This window comes from Schistocerca americana, chromosome 6 (genome assembly GCF_021461395.2).
Source record: "Schistocerca americana isolate TAMUIC-IGC-003095 chromosome 6, iqSchAmer2.1, whole genome shotgun sequence".
NCBI lineage: Eukaryota > Metazoa > Arthropoda > Insecta > Orthoptera > Acrididae > Schistocerca > Schistocerca americana.
In genome coordinates, this window is record NC_060124.1 from 156,231,758 (window position 1) to 156,248,801 (window position 17,044).

Here is a 17,044-nt window from a genome sequence, read left to right on the forward strand (position 1 = left end):
AAGCAAGAATTGAGTAAAGATTTTATGAGAGAATATCAAGATAAATTAGATTGGAATGAAATTTTAAGATATCAAGAACAGAGTGGAGATTTTATGAGAGTATTTCAAGATTAATTACATTGGGAAAGAATATCACAGAATCAGATATTATCTGTAGATATTATAAGAGAATTTCAAGATAATTGAATTCGATCATATATCAATTGCTCAAAAATAGACTGAGGATTTTTAGTGGAATTTAGATATAAAGTAGATTGGTGATTAATTTTAGAAATTAAATATCTGTCAAATCATTCTTAGACAAACTATTTATACCTTACACAGTAATTGAACTCTCTGAAGATATGGAATGAGTTATATGATTAAGTAATGAAAATCACCAATTATGAAATAAAGCCATAATTATATTTCCCATAAAGAGTGTATCGATAAGTGGCTAAAACAACAAGAGACTTGTCCATATTGTAGAAAACATATTAAAATTAATGTTCCAAGTCATACAAACGAAAGTGAAATTCATTTTTATTTTGGGTATCAACCAATTCTTCTTGGGAAAAATGTATGTAAATGAAGGTACTTCTGCTACTTTTGTTTGCAGAAATAGTGGTTACTGATGAAAAGAGCAAAGTAGCTAAATGTTTATCTAATTATGGATAGTTATGATATTCCATTAACAACAGAAAACACTCAAGTTAGGAAAGAACTACTAACAGAATCATGAATGTTACTTCAATTAACATGTGATCTTGAAATAACTGGCAGGACAAGTGAGATGCTTTAAAGTTCATGAATCGACTTGGGTGAAGTGTAAAAGATTCATTTGGTAGTTACAGAACTAGTATGTATAAATGGGATAATAAAGAACATAAAATAGTTCTATAAAGAAGCAATTACGAAAATATTAGAAATAACAATATTTCATTTATTGCAAAAATAACCTAATATTAAATTTCACCTCAATAACTACAACCCTGAAATAATTTCAAGTAAAAGACATTGACATAAAAAGAAAAATATGGTCATCAATTCCAAAGGATCTATATGGAAAATGAAATGTGTTAGGTCATGCATTTTTTTCCAAATAAGAATAATGATCCTATTGAGATACAAATGGATGATGATGAGTTATGGTACTTAGAATCTGACAACAATACAGCAAACTTCAGAAAATTTATTTGTAGCTTTAGTTTACAAAATTGTTCAATCATTAGGTTTATACCATTCAGATGTTTATGAATCAATACTGTATCCATACTAAAATGGTTACCTTTTAGAATTATTTCAAGATGATATTGGTGCTATTCAAAGTTTGTATGCTAAAAAATAATAACACAGCCAACTATACCAGTTCAGCCATCATCAACACAACCTTCTATACCAAATGAACCAACTGAGCCATTATGTCAAATGAAGTTCGATCACTTACTTTTCGTACATGGGGTTTTATATATTTTTCATAAGCATTGTCATAATTGATAACCATTTGGTTAACATTCTTACCTCAAAATTTCCAAAAAACGGATATAATATATCAAGTGGAGAAATTGTATTATCTGTTGATAATATAATATATATGGTAAATTTACAAACATCAGATCTAATTTCAGGATAACCAAATCCGATTTCTGCTACAGGATTAAGTAAAAACTTTTTATTAGATGGTGTAGTCAAGACTAATTCAGGAAGAACGTTTTTATTCTTTAATGAACTTTTCTATGGGGAATTAGTTGAGCATAAATTTACAAACAAATCAGGAGTAGTAATAACAAGAGAATTTCTACAGTTACCAACTAAAAGGAATTCTGCATTTAGGTATGCTAATGGATTGTTGTATTTTTCGGGGATCATACTTCGTACAAATATAATGAATTCACAAAAAGTAGTTAAAGCTGGTAAAACTGATTTATCTCTATTTGGTTATAAATGTACAACCTTAGTGGTTGAGGTAACAAATATATTAAAAGGTAAATTTCAAAAAATTAGAAATTTTTACTTTTTTACAACACTAATAAATTTTTCCCATATAAATGGAGCAGGTTCAACAACCAATCAAGTGACAGCTAGATCAATCCAAGTTTTCTAAATAGTGATAATTTTACTTTTCAGAAATGTACAAAAGATGGTTAAAGAACGATGTTTAAACAATGTGTAAATAAATTAATGCAAAGTTTTCTAAATAGTGATAATTTTACTTTTCAGAAATGTAAAAAAGATGGTTAAAGAACGACGTTTAAACAATGTGTAAATAAATTAATGCAAAGTTTTGTAAATATTTATAATTTTAGTTTTCAGAAATGTACAAAAGATGGTTAAAGAACTATGTGTAGACAATATGTAAATAAATATAATGTAAGAAATTATAATGAAAATCTAATTCCTTGTGTATGTGGAAAAATATTGCTACATATTATTATAAAGATCATTTACATCGAGTTCCATGTGAGGAGCATTCGGAAATATTGTTGTCGATGAATAATGATGAAGCTGTCATTGATCCATCTACAAAAAAATGAAAAGACTGTCAAGAAATTAAGGTTTAAGTTCTTTTATGTAAATCCTTCACGTAAAGATAAACAGGACAGTAAACGAAAAAATGTACTTCAAAATGTATGAAAAGGAAGTAATTAGAAAAATCTTGAACTTAACTTTTAAATATCTATTAAATAAGAATTCACAAGTCTTGAAATTTTGAGTTCCTATTTTTTACAGAATTTATATTTTTTATTTTCTATAAATAGAAGGACCAAATGGAGCAAGTCACAGTTGTTCAACTTCGTGATTATTGTGAAACAAATAACTGGCGAGGTTGTAGTAAGTTAAATAAAGATGATCTAATTAACTTTATTAAAAGACATCTAAATCACACACTGAAAGTGGGTTCTGCCACAAAGTGCAAACTTTGGAAAAATTATCATAAAATCCCAAATGAAGATGAAATTTTCGAAACTATTGAAGATAAGTTTACGAAAGAAATATTCCTATTTTCTACTGATGTTTTTGCGAAACCAGAAATAAGAACTAATAATGAAAAATTATTTCCTTTTTACACAAATTTATTCGAGAAACCAAGAGACAGAAAAGCAGTTAGAGATTATCTAGTTGATAATGCATTTGCAAACAGATTAAAAACTATAAATTATGAGAATAATATAAACTCATTGAACCTAATCACTTCTTGACTGCACTAAAACCGAAAATTACGAAAATTGTGAAAGATAATCTAAAAATATGTCATATTTTAAACTTTTTTGTGGGTACCAAATGCAGACAAATAAAATATTATGGAATTTCAGTTCCAGACACAGACCTGTAGGATCACAAATGAAAGACAGATAATTAAAAACTTTAAGATAGGTAAACGAAATATTTTATCGAGAATGGGCGTATTTCAAGCTCATGGGTTAGGATGGACATTAAACAGATTTACTGGGCTTCAGTTAGGAAATAACAGATATGTTACATTGAGAGGCTCAACTTACATTTGAATTACCAGACAAAATAAAAAAGCCTGTATTAATGTAAAAAAAAGATCAAAAATGTTTTCTGTGGGCAATAAAATCTGCATTCTATCCTGTAGATATAAATTTAGAAAGAGTAACAAAATATAAAAATCTTTATCTTGATTTTGATCATAGACTTGAAAATTTTGTATTTCCTGTAGTGGTTGATCATATTCCAAAAATGGAGAGTAGAATTAATGTATCTGTTAATGTACATTCATTTGATGAAAAATATCAAATGTATCCACTAGAAATTACGAAATGTAAGAGAGAGAAACATGAAAATTTATTGTATTTTAAAAATGATGGAAATTCACACTATTGTTGGATAAAATATTTATCTAGACATGTTTCAAGTCAAATTATGAAATACACATAAGCAAAATTTATTTGTGATATGTGTTTACTACATTTTAACAGTAAGAAAAATTTTTGATGGTCATACAAAAAATTATCAACACATACAGGCAGTTCCATTTGTTATTTATTCTGAGTTTGAAAATTTACTATTGAAGATGGACAACCATCAACCAAAGCCATAAATTTTATGTACAATAAGATATAAAAAACATGAACCAAGTGGATTCTGTTATGATATTAAATATATAAGTGGATATTATAAAGATCATGTTGTTTATAGATGATCAAATTGCCATAAAACATTAATTGCATGTATAAAAAAAGAAATTAAATCAATCCTTTGTGCAATAATTGTAATTTACAGTTAAAACATCCTAATTTTGTGCCAATTTATTTACATAATTTATCTGGATATGATTCACATTTGTTTGTGGAAGTACTTGGTTAAGATAATAAAGGCATATATATAATACTAAACAATGTACATAGATACAGTAGTTTTGGAAAGATAATTGAGGATGAGATTAATTGTGAGATTTAAATTTATGGCTTCTTAACAAACTTTCATTGAGTCTAAAAAAGAATCAAACGAAAAACATTAGAAAATTTTACTCAGAACAGTTATTCAATCTAGTGATCAAAAAAGGTGTTTATCCATATGGTTACATGGATTCTTGAAAGAAATTTAAAGAGGGGCAGTTACCAGCAAAAAACAAATTTTACAATAAACTGAATGACTGCAAAATAAGTCATGAAGATTATAAAAAACAAAAAGAGTTAGGGAAAAGTTTAATTTCAAAATCTTGGTGAATATTATGATTTACATCTTAAAACTGATGTAATGGTGTTGTCTGACATATTTGAAAATTTTAGAAAAACTTGTTAAAAGCTTATGATTTAGATCGTTTTTGGTATTTTACTGCACCTGGTTTATCTTTTGATGCAATGTGAAAATGACTAAACAACCACTTGATTTATTACATGATTATGATATGATTCCTGTGGTTGAAAAAGGAAAAGAGGAGGAATATCCTGATGTTCTAAAAGATATTTAAAAGGAAAAAATAAATACTTGAAAGATTTTCATGATAAAAAATACCGAATTATTTAGCATAGATAAATGCAAAAAAATTATATGGTTATGCAATAAGTCCATATTTGCTATTTGGTGGATTTGAATGGGATGAACTAAATAATTTTGATTGGTTTGACGACCTTAGTATGAAGTGCGATTGAACAAAAATAAGTGAAATATCAGATAAACTAAAATTGGATTTATTTTCGAAGTAGATTTTGAATATCTGAAAGAGTTACATGATTTACATAAAGATTTACCACTCACTCCTGAAAATAACGTTGTGCCTGGAACTAAAGAAAGCAAATTGTTAACTACTTTAGGAAACAAAAATAATTATGTAGTTCACTATAGAAATCTTAAACAGTATCTGTCTCTTGGAGTGGAAGTAACAAAAATAAACAGAGATTTAAAATGTAACCAATCAGATTGGTTAAATAAGTATATAGATTTAAATACAGACTTGAGAACAAAAGCCAAGAACGATTTTTAAAAGATTTCTATAAACTGATGAATAATTCAGTGTTAGGAGCGACAATGGAAAATATTTGAAACAGCGTGGACATAAAATTAGTTTCAGATGGAGAAAAATGTGACAAACTTATAGCAAAGCCAAACTTTAAAGAAAGAACTGTATGTAATGAAAACCTTGTTGCCATCCATATGCATAACCCAAAAATCACATTTAATAAGCCTATCTATGTTGGAATGAGCATACTCGGTTTATCAAAAGAATGGGTGTATGATTTTCGTTATATAATATTGAAACCAAAATATGGAGAAAATATTGGTCTGTGTTATCAAGATACAGACAGTTACATTTACAAAAATCTGAAACTGAAGATTTTTATGAGGACATGAAATCGATGATTAATTACTTTGATACAAGTGATTATCCAATAACAATATTTATGGAATCCCACAAGCAAACAAGAAAGTTTTAGGAAAAATGAAATATGAATGTAATGGGAAAATAATGGAATAATTCTGGGGCTTAAGAGCAAAAATTTATGCTTATAAAGTGAGTGATAAAACAGAGGAAAAATCTAAATGAGTTAAGAAATGTGTTGTTAAAAATAGAATAAGTTTAGAAGATTATAAAGAATGTTTAACAATAGAGAACAGTACAAAAAATTAATATGATTTGGAATGAAAAGCACAAAATATTCAGAGTTGAAATAAACAAGAAATCATTGAGCCCTCATGATAATAAAAGATATGTTTTGTAAAATAAAACAGATACATGACCACATGGACATTAGTCATTACTGTCATCTTCATCATAATCAGGATAGTCTTCATATTCATAATCTTCTTCTTCTTCTTTTAAAAAATAAGGAAATTAATTCAGATGTAGTTTATATCATTTTTGCTATCTTTTCAACAGTATAAATCGTTGTGGGATTATTAGTGTTGTTTTTTCTGAGTCTATTTATTAAGTATAAAATTTAATAGTAAAAAATAAAAATAATTATTTCTCTATTAATTTTTTTTTCTAAATAAATAGAGACTCTAATCAAGAAGTTCAACAATGCACATGTCCCATAAGAGATTAAAAAAGCGTATGAGTTAGAGATAAATGTTTTATATATTGTTACTGGATGTGAATATTTAAATACTTGATATGTAGAAAAAAATTGTATGGAGCTTAATGATGAGTTTAAGGTTATTTTACCAGACAGATTTTCTAAATTAATTACTAGTTTGAATTTTGAATTGACTGAAAATGAACATATGAAATTGAGATATAAAGGGATGAAGAAATTTAAAAATAAAAATAAATAATTTGATGGTATAGGGTTCTTGATGCTGTGAATTTTTAAATTTTTTAAAATGCATAATCTTTAAATGGACAATAACATACAGCTAAAGCAATGTAGTCAATTTATGGTTGAAAATAACATTGCTGAATTTCATAAAGATATATATCAAAAAGTCTGATATCAAAATATATGTAGAGAGTGTGGATATTATTAACAAACAATTAAAGTTGCTTGTGAATGTGGTAAAACTGTAAACAGACCTTATTTAAAAAGACATTTACAAACTGCTATTCATAAAAATCTCATGACTGCTAGTGAATAATTTTCATTAACAGTTCATTTTATTTATTTTCTTATATTCAACTTTTATATGAAATTATATTTAATTTAGTTTCTGACATTCACCTTTTATAAAAAAATATATTACATTTATTTTCTTATGTTCACCTTCTAAAAATATAGTGAATTTGAGCTGAAAAATATATATTATAGTAGCTGAAGTTTGTATGTTCTGTCTAGCTTTGGTGATCTAGTGAATGAACTCGTGAGTAAGCTAGTGAACCAAAAGTGAGCCAGAACATACAGACATTAGGTTTTCAGAGAATTTCGCTCATTAACAATGCCATGACATATCCACAAGCATATTGACAGTAATGATTTGTTTGTCTGTATCTAAATCCATACCACACAAGCCACACAGTGATGTATGGTGGATGATTCAGTGATTAGTATGTCGTTTTAGCCTGAGGTGTAGGATGGCACACTCTTCGCCCTGGCTGCCTTTTACCCTAGCAAAGATCCCCAGCACTCATTTGATGGTAGGCTGAATGGACCTTGGACTGTCCTGGAGGGCTCTGGAACAAGGAAAATATCCTCACACCTATAAAGGAGTGAATGCAATACCTCTAGGCCAGGAGTCAGGTGCTCTACTCAATGGACCACCATGGCCATATCCTTTAACGTAAATATCAAGAAATTGCCGTTCAGAGAAATTCAGCATTTGAAAAGAAGTTGTATGGAAATTTGAGAAATACATGTGTCATCCAATTTAATTAACTATGATAATAGCATTATGCCCCAAAATAATATTAAAGGTGGATATTAAAAATATTGTTTTGGTTCTCCCTGTAGAGCGCCAAGGCCAGATCAGAAATCGACACAAGTGTATATTATGCTTTCTGATATGTCTGAAACAACAGACACCATGTATCCGCATAACTGATTCACTTAGATGGGCAATAGATCCACCTTCTTCAGTGCATGTGCAGAAGTACGTCCGATCTCCTGCAGGAATCTCGGAGAACTTAGCATGGAGGAAATGGACAGTCTGCAAAAGGGAGGCACTCGGTGGGAATATGGAGCGGCCGTAAGGTGTGCTGAGATAGTCTGTGCAGTTGCGATGACACTTTATCCCCGAGGGTGTAATGGTCAACTCATCTGCCTAATATTTAGGAGATCCTGGGTTCAAATCCCAGTCCGGCACACATTTTCACTCATCGCTGCTCATTCCACGTAATTTCCAATGCAGCTGTCATCAGTAATCCTTTCCCTTTCCTTTGCTTTGTCCCCCCTCCATCTCCACCTTCAACTTACATATAAATGTATAATACCTACAACAGAATGCTAACTTGGAAGAATAGCATGTAGTGTGGGCATACCACCAAGTCAGTTGCCACACATCACCTGGCTGGATGATGTAGCAGAATGACCTCACTGAGAAGAGAGTATAACGTCACTTTGGTGATCACCCACAGTGAAGCAACAACGCCTGATGCAGGTTTGCTACCCACTTTACAACACACTCACGCTGTAGAAATAAACAGACTGAAGGTCTGAAAGGAAGAGTTGTAACACCGCAGTGCAATGCAGAGCACTGACGAATGCAGAAAATTGGGGTACATTCGGTTATCCGTGCCAAAGCATAGTCATCGGCATAGGCTGACAAGTACCCTGAATTGTACAGCTAGATTCTGAGTGTTGCAGCTTAGCAGTTTGGAGTTAGAACGTGTGACGCTCCACCTGCAGTTTATTGACATGACTAGGATTGCCTTGGATGATGGGAAGACTTTGGTGCCTTGCAACACCCGGTCCCTGCAGACCACACGAAAGGTCTCCAGTGAGCCGATCAGGTACCATCGTTCTGGAGGAGCGCAGTAATTTCTGCCCCCTGATTCGCAGCTACGAGATGAGTCCAGCGTTGCAGATCAGTCTCTCGCAGATTCTTCAGGACTATGGCGACTTAGTGCAGATATGATAGGGTCCCCTATCAGGCATTGTCTCCGACGTCCACGAGAAAGTAGTGGAAACCTGTTATCAGAGTTACATGCCACTGAACAGAGGTCGCTGTGTTTGTGGCGTTACGGATCGTCCACTGTTCCTGATGTAGCAACTGCTACGTGAGCTGTTGATGCGCAGCCGACACTGAGGGGAATGCCTACGTCAGCAAATACCGGCCTCTCGAATCCTCCGCTGGCTCTCCAAACTGCCAGTGATCTGTAGAAGAAGATGGTGTACTTGTTGTTAGTAAATGTGTAAACTGACAGTAATGTTTCCTTAACGCTCTCGGCGCCTGACAGATCCTCACCACTGCATTCTGCATGACGCTATCCTGGCCACAGTAGAGGCCCCTATCGTGTCCTTCTACAATTACAATGACACCTCACAACTTTGATAAAGTGACTTTATATAGAATTCATAATCGTAGTGTGCTTTCACCATTCACAGTATTTTAGTAAGCATTATGGTGGCGAACACAGGTCTATAGACTTCTGCTATACAAGGTGTTCGGACACTCCCGTTACAAACTTCAAGGACTTGAAAAAGGAAGTAAATACATGATATTTTTGTTAGCAGACCATGTCCAGAAACGTATCGTTTCCGTTCTACGACGTTTTCATTTCCGATGTTTAATTCATCCACTTTTGAGTGAGGAACTGAATCAGGCGTCACGCAGTACAATTGATAGATAACATTTCGAAAGGAAACAATGCAACATCTATTTATCGCTTAAGCAGATTTGTTTGTATTAACACTTAAACATTACGTGTTTACATTATTCCAAAACAGAAAATAACCCAGCATACTGTACGTACAGAAAAGTATTGGTGACCACCAACGTTGTTACAGACACTGTACCTACGAAGCACCTTCTGGACACACTTTCCTCTCTTCAGTTTCTAGTCCAGCGGCCAGATCTTGCTCGACCTCTGCAGGAGCCTCGTAAACTGAACTCTGCACAAAACCCAACAACAAATAGTACATGTCATCCTGTCTACGCTATTGCATACCAGGACAAGCAATTCTGAGACTTTCCTTTTTCCCTTCAGCAGATGTGACGCATTATAAATCTGAATTGAAACCGTCGTAGAACGGTAAGTTTATGCATTCACTCCCCACTCCTCTCTACAAGTCCTACAAGCTTGTAACGGGAATTTATACACGTTTGCTTGGGAACAACCTATATGAGAAGAGTGTAAGCTGAATTTCGCATGATCGGTGTCTGCGAAACCTCTGCTGATTTACACGGAGAAGTCTATCAAACCCATGCTTATGGCTCAGTGCCCTCTTAAGGGAAAAACAAGCGCCAATATGGATGTATTAAAGAAGTGAGACAACTAGGAGAGGTAGTCATGAAGTCTTATGCTCAAAAAATAGAAAACAGTTCCTATTGTATTAATAACGACGCGCTTCGCGCGGTTAGTGCATCTTCAGATTATCTAGAACAATGGAGATCTCATTAGCAGTATTTAAAAGCCAACGACTAATGCGGTCTTCGTTGTTCAAGGTAATGCAAAGATGCACTAACCGCGTGAAACGCGTCATTATTAATAAGGCTCTTGCAACAGAAACAGTTTTCTATTTTTGGAACACTGAAGTACTGTTGCTGCATCAGGCAAAAATAGAGGAGCAATGTGTATACGAAGTGTTATCACTCTGAAGAAGCAAAGCCGGCCGGAGTGGCCGAGCGGCTCTAGGCGCTACAGTCTGGAACCGCTACGGTCGCAGGTTCGAATCCTGCCTCGGGCATGGATGTGTGTGATGTTCTTAGGTTAGTTAGGTTTAAGTAGTTCTAAGTTCTAGGGGACTGATGATCTCAGCAGTTAAGTCCCATAGTGCTCAGAGCCATTTTCGAAGAAGCAAAGTTAAGCGGCTATTTTTTGTTTGTTCGGAGGTACATGCCGGCATTCTTGTTACACATTAAAATCTCACCCCGTTTATTTTGTTTTGTCACCGCTGACGGTGTGTTACTATCTTGTCACGCGGAGATTTCAATCTACAGGGTGCTCCATTGATAGTGACCGGGTCAAATATCTCACGAAATAAGTATCAAACGAAAAAACTACAAAGAACGAAACTCGTCTAGCTTGAAGGGAGAAACCAGATGGCGCTATGGTTGGCACGCTACATGGCGCTGCCATAGGTCAAACGGATATAAACTTCGTTTCTTAAAATAGGAACCCCCACTTTTTATTACATATTCGTGTAGTACATAAATAAATATGAATGTTTTAGTTGGACCACTTTTTTTCCTTTGTGATAATTGCCGCTGTAATAGTCACAAACGTATAAGTACGTGGTATCACGTAACATTCCTCCAGTGCAGACGGTATTTGCTTCGTGATACATTACCCGTGTTAAAATGGACCGTTTACCAATTGCTGAAAAGGTCGATATCGTGTTGATGTATGGCTATTGTGATCATAATGCCCAACGGGCGTGTGATATGTATGCTGCTCGGTATCCTGGACGACATCATCCAAGTGTCCGGACCGTTCGCCGGATAGTTACGTTATTTAAGGAAACTGGAAGTGTTCAGCCACACGTGAAACGTCAACCACGACCTGCAACAAATGATGATTCCCCAGTAGGTGTTTTAGCTGCTGTTGTTGTTGTTGTTGTGGTCTTCAGTCCAGAGACTGGTTTGATGGAAGCTCTCCATGCTACTCTATCCTGTGCAAGCTTCTTCATCTCCCAGTACCTACTGCAGCCTACATCCTTCTGAATCTGCTTAGTGTACTCATCTCTTGGCCTCCCTCTACTATTTTCACCCTCCACGCTGCCCTCCAGTACTAAATTGGTGATCCCTTGATGCCTCAGAACATGTCCTACCAACCGATCCCTTCTTCTAGTCAATTTGTGCCACAAACTCCTCTTCTCTCCAATTCTATTCAATACCTTCTCATTAGTTATGTGATCTACCCATCTAATTTTCAGCATTCTTCTGTAGCACCACATCTCTATTCTCTTCTTGTCCAAACTATTTATCGTCCATGCATCACTTCCATACATGGCTACACTCCACACAAATACTTTCAGAAACGACTTTCTGACACATAAATCAATACTCGATGTAGCACCACATTTCTATTCTCTTCTTGTCTAAACTATTTATCGGCCATGCTTCACTTCCATACATGGCTACACTCCACACTAATACTTCTTCTCTTCTTCAGAAACGCTATCCTTGACATTGTCAGTCTACATTTTATATCCTCTCTACTTCGACCATCATCAGTTATTTTGCTCCCTAAATAGCAAACTCCTTTACTACTTTAAGTGTCTCATTTCCTAATCTAATTCCCTCAGCATCACCCGACTTAATTCGACTACATTCCATTATCCTTGTTTTGCTTTTGTTGATGTTCATCTTATACCCTCCTTTCAAGACACTGTCCATTCCGCTCAACTGCTCTTCCAAGTCCTTTGCTGTTTCTGGCAGAATTACAATGTCATCGGCGAACCTCAAAGTTTTTATTTCTTTTCCGTGGATTTTAATACCTACTCCGAACTTGTCATTTGTTTCCTTTACTGCTTCTCAACATACAGATTGAATAGCATCGGGGAGAGGATACAACCCTGTCTCACTCCCTTCCCAACCACTGCTTCCCTTTCATGTCCCTCGACTCTTATAACTGCCATCTGGTTTCTGCACAAATTGTAAATAGCCTTTCGCTCCCTGTATTTTAACCCTGCCACCTTCAGAATTTGAAAGAGAGTGTTCCAGTCAACATTTTCAAAAGCTTTCTCTAAGTCTACAAATGCTAGAAACGTAGGTTTGCCTTTCCTTAATCTTTCTTCTAAGATAAGTCGTGGGTCAGTATTGCCTCACGTGTTCCGACATTTCTACGGAATCCAAACTGATCTTCCCTGAGGTCGGCTTCTACCAGTTTTTCCATTCGTCTGTAAAGAATTCGCGTTAGTATTTTGCAGCTGTGACTTATTATACTGATAGTTCGGTAATTTTCACATCTATCAACACCTGCTTTCTTTGGGATTGGAATTATTATATTCTTCTTGAAGTCTGAGGGAATTTCGCCTGTCTCATACATCTTGCTCACCAGATGGTAGAGTTTTGTCAGGTCTGGCTCTCCCAAGGCTGTCAGTAGTTCCAATGGAATGTTGTCTACTCCCGGGGCCTTGTTTCGACTTAGGTCTTTCAGTGCTCTGTCAAGCTCTTCACGCAGTATCATATCTCCCATTTCATCTTCATCTACATCCTCTTCCATTTCCATGATATTGTCCTCAAGAACATCTCCCCTGTATAGACCCTCTATATACTCCTTCCACCTTTCTGCTTTCCCTTCTTTGTTTATTGATATTCATGCAAGTGGTTCTCTTTTCTCCAAGGTTCTCTTTAATTTTCCTGTAGGCAGTATCTACCTTACCCCGCGTGAGATAAGCCTCTACATCCTTACATTTGTCCTCTAGCCATCCTTGCTTAGCCATTTTGCACTTCCTGTCGATCCCATTTTTGAGACGTTTGTATTCCTTTTTGCCTGCTTCACTTACTGCATTTTTATATTTTCTCTTTTCATCAATTAAATTCAGTACCTCTTCCGTTACTTAGGGATTTCTACTAGCCCTCATCTTTTTACCTACTTGATCCCTTTGCTACCTTCACTATTTCATTCCTCAAAGCTCTGTCTTACCATTATATAATCGATCTGAAACCTTTTAGTATCTCCAGGGTTCTTCCATGTATACAACCTTTTTTCATGATTCTTGAACCAAGTGTTAGCTATGATTAAGTTATGCTCTGTGCAAAATTCTACCAGGCGGCTTCCTCTTTCATTTCTTAGCCCCAATCCGTATTCACCTACTACGTTTCCTTCTCTTCCTTTTCCTACTGTCGAATTCCATGACTATTAAATTTTCATCTCCGTTCACTACCTGAATAATTTCTTTTATCTCACCATACATTTCATCAATTTCTTCATCATCTGCAGGGCTAGTTGGCATATAAAACTTATACTATTGTAGTAGGCGTGGGCTTCGTGTCTATCTTGGCCACTATAATGCGTTCACTATGCTGTTGGTAGCAGCTTACCCGCACTCCTATTTTTTTTCATTATTAAACCAACTCCTGCATTACCCCTATTTGATTTTGTATTTATAACCCTGTATTCACCTGACCAAAAGTCTTGTGCCTCCTGCCACCGAACTTCACTAATTCCCACTATATCTAACTTTAACCTATCCATTTCCCTTTTTAAATTTTCTAACCTACCTGCCCGATTAAGGGATCTGACATTCCACGCTCTGATCCGTAGAACGCCAGTTTTCTTTCTCCTGATAACAACGTCCTCCTGAGTGGTCCCCACCCGGAGATCCGAATGGGGGACTATTTTACCTCCGGAATATTTTAACCAAGAGGACGCCATCATCATTTAATCATACAGTAAAGCTGCATGCCCTCGGGAAAAATTATGGCCGTAGTTTCCCATTGCTTTCAGCCGTTCGCAGTACCAGCACAGCAAGGCCGTTTTGGTTAGTGTTACAAGGCCAGATCAGTCAATCATCCAGACCGTTGCCCCTGCAACTACTGAAAAGGCTGCTTCCCCTCTTCAGGAACCACACGTTTGTCAGGCCTCTCAACAGATACCCCTCCGTTGTGGTTGCACCTATGGTACGGCTATCTGTGTCGTTGAGGCACGCAAGCCTCCCCACCAATGGCAAGGTCCATGGTTCATGGGGGGGGGGGGGGGGGGGGGGGGGGTTAGCTGCTGTCGCGGCTAAACCGCACATCAGTAGCAGACAAATTGCGCGAGAATCGGGAATCAAAAACGTCGGTGTTGAGAATGCTACATCAACATCGACTGCACCCGTACCATATTTCTATGCACCAGGAATTGCATGGCGACGGCGTTGAATGTCGTGTACAGTTCTGCCACTGGGCACAAGAGAAATTACGGGACGATGACAGATTTTTTGCACTCGTTCGATTTAGCGACGAAGCGTCATTCACCAACAGCGGTAACGTAAACCGGCATAATATGCACTATTGGGCAACGGAAAATCCACGGTGGCTGCGACAAGTGGAACATCAGCGACCTAGGCGGGTTAATGTATGGTGCAGCATTATGGGAGGAAGGACAATTGGCCCCCATTTTATCGATGGCAATGTAAATGGTGCAATGTGTGCTGATTTCCTACATAATGTTCTACCGATGTTACTACAAGATGTTTCACTGCATAACAGAATGGCGATGTACTTCCAACATGATGGATGTCCGGCACATAGCTCGCGTGAGGTTAAGGCGGTATTGAATAGCATATTTCATGACAGGTGGACTGGTCGTCGAAGCACCATACCATGGCCCGCACGTTCACCGGATCTGACGTCCCCGGATTTCTTTCTGTGGTGAAAGTTGAAGGATATTTGCCATCGTGATCCACCGACAACGCCTGACAACAAGCGTCAGCGCATTGCCAATTCTTGTCTGAACATTACGGAAGGCGAACTACTCACTGTTGAGAGGAATGTCGTTACACGTATTGCCAAATGCATTGAGGTTGTCGGACATCATTTTTGGCATTTATTACATTAATGTGGTATTTACAGGTAATCACGCTGTAACAGCATGCGTTCTCAGAGATGATAAGTTCACAAAGGTACATGTATCACATTGGAACAAGCGAAATAAAATGTTCAAACGTACCTACGCTTTGTATTTTAATTTAGAAAACCTATCTGTTACCTACTGTTGGTCTAAAATGGTGAGCCATATGATTGTGACTATTACAGCGCAATCTACCACAAAGCGAAAAAAGTGGTCCAACTAAAGCATTCATATTTCTACGCGTACTACACGAATATGTAATAAAAAATGGAGGTTCCTATTTTAAAAAACACAGTTGATATTCGTTTGACCTATGGCAGCACCATCTAGCGGGCCAATCATAGCGGCATCTGGTTTCCTCCTTCAAGCTAGACAAGTTTCGTTGTTTGTAGTTTTTTCGTTTGACGCTTATTTCGTGAGATATTTGGCCCGGTCACGATCAGTGGACCACCCTGTATACCACAACTGCAGTAATGTACCTGCAAACAAACAAGCATTTGCGACGTAGCCATATTTTGTGGAAGCGCTGATTAGAGCCCAGCTAGCACGGACCTGCAGGTGCGCCAGCCCCTGGTGCAGGCGGTGGGCGTCGGTGAGGGTCCGCAGCCGCCTCCACAGCTGCTCCTCGCGGCGCGCGTAGCTGCGGCGCAGCCGACGCTCCCTGGTCAGCGGCCCCGGGGTCGACTCCAGGCGCTGCCGTTGCCACTCGCCCGGCTCCATCTGCTCTCTCCGCTCCTGGAAATGTCCCGGCCCGTTGGTACTCCTGCTGTTTTGTGATGCGGCATGCGACAGCACTGTTGCCAGACGACACGCACAGAAATGACACTAATTGTAACTCAAAGAAACACTACCACATCAAAATACGAGAGTTCAAAAAGCAAAGCGAACTTCACGGTTTCCCATATTCTATTAGTCGCGTGAATTTTTCCTTGTTGTTTTGGTAAAAACGGGTGAAAGTGTCTATAAAGTGAACCTTCCTTTCTTCCAGGGTGGTAGTACTGCTAGTTTCGCAGGAGAACTTCTGTGAAGTTCGGAGGGTAGGAGACGAGGTACTGGTGGAAGTAAACGTGTGAGGAGATGCTTGGGTAGTTCAGCTCGTAGAGTACTTGCCCACGGAGGGCAAAGGTCCCGAGTTCGAGTCTCGGTCCAGCACACAGTTTTAATCTGCCACGAAGTTTCATATCAGCGCATACTCCGCTGCAGAGTGAAAATTTCATGTGTCCACAATGAAGTCGTGTTTCGGGAGCTCAGTTGGTGGAGCAATTGCCTGCAAAAGTAAAGGTCCCAGGTTCGAGTCGAGTGCCTCTACGATAAATGTCTGTGACACCTCTTCCACATTAAAGACCCCCAAATTATGATATGAAGCCATACAAAAACCAAAAGATACTGAAGATTCCACTGCTAACTAGCAACAGCAAAGTCTTCCAACTTACTCTCCTATGCTTGTGTTCTGTAAAAATTTCTATGCCAGTAACGTATAATTATTTATTTGTTGACATTAATCGT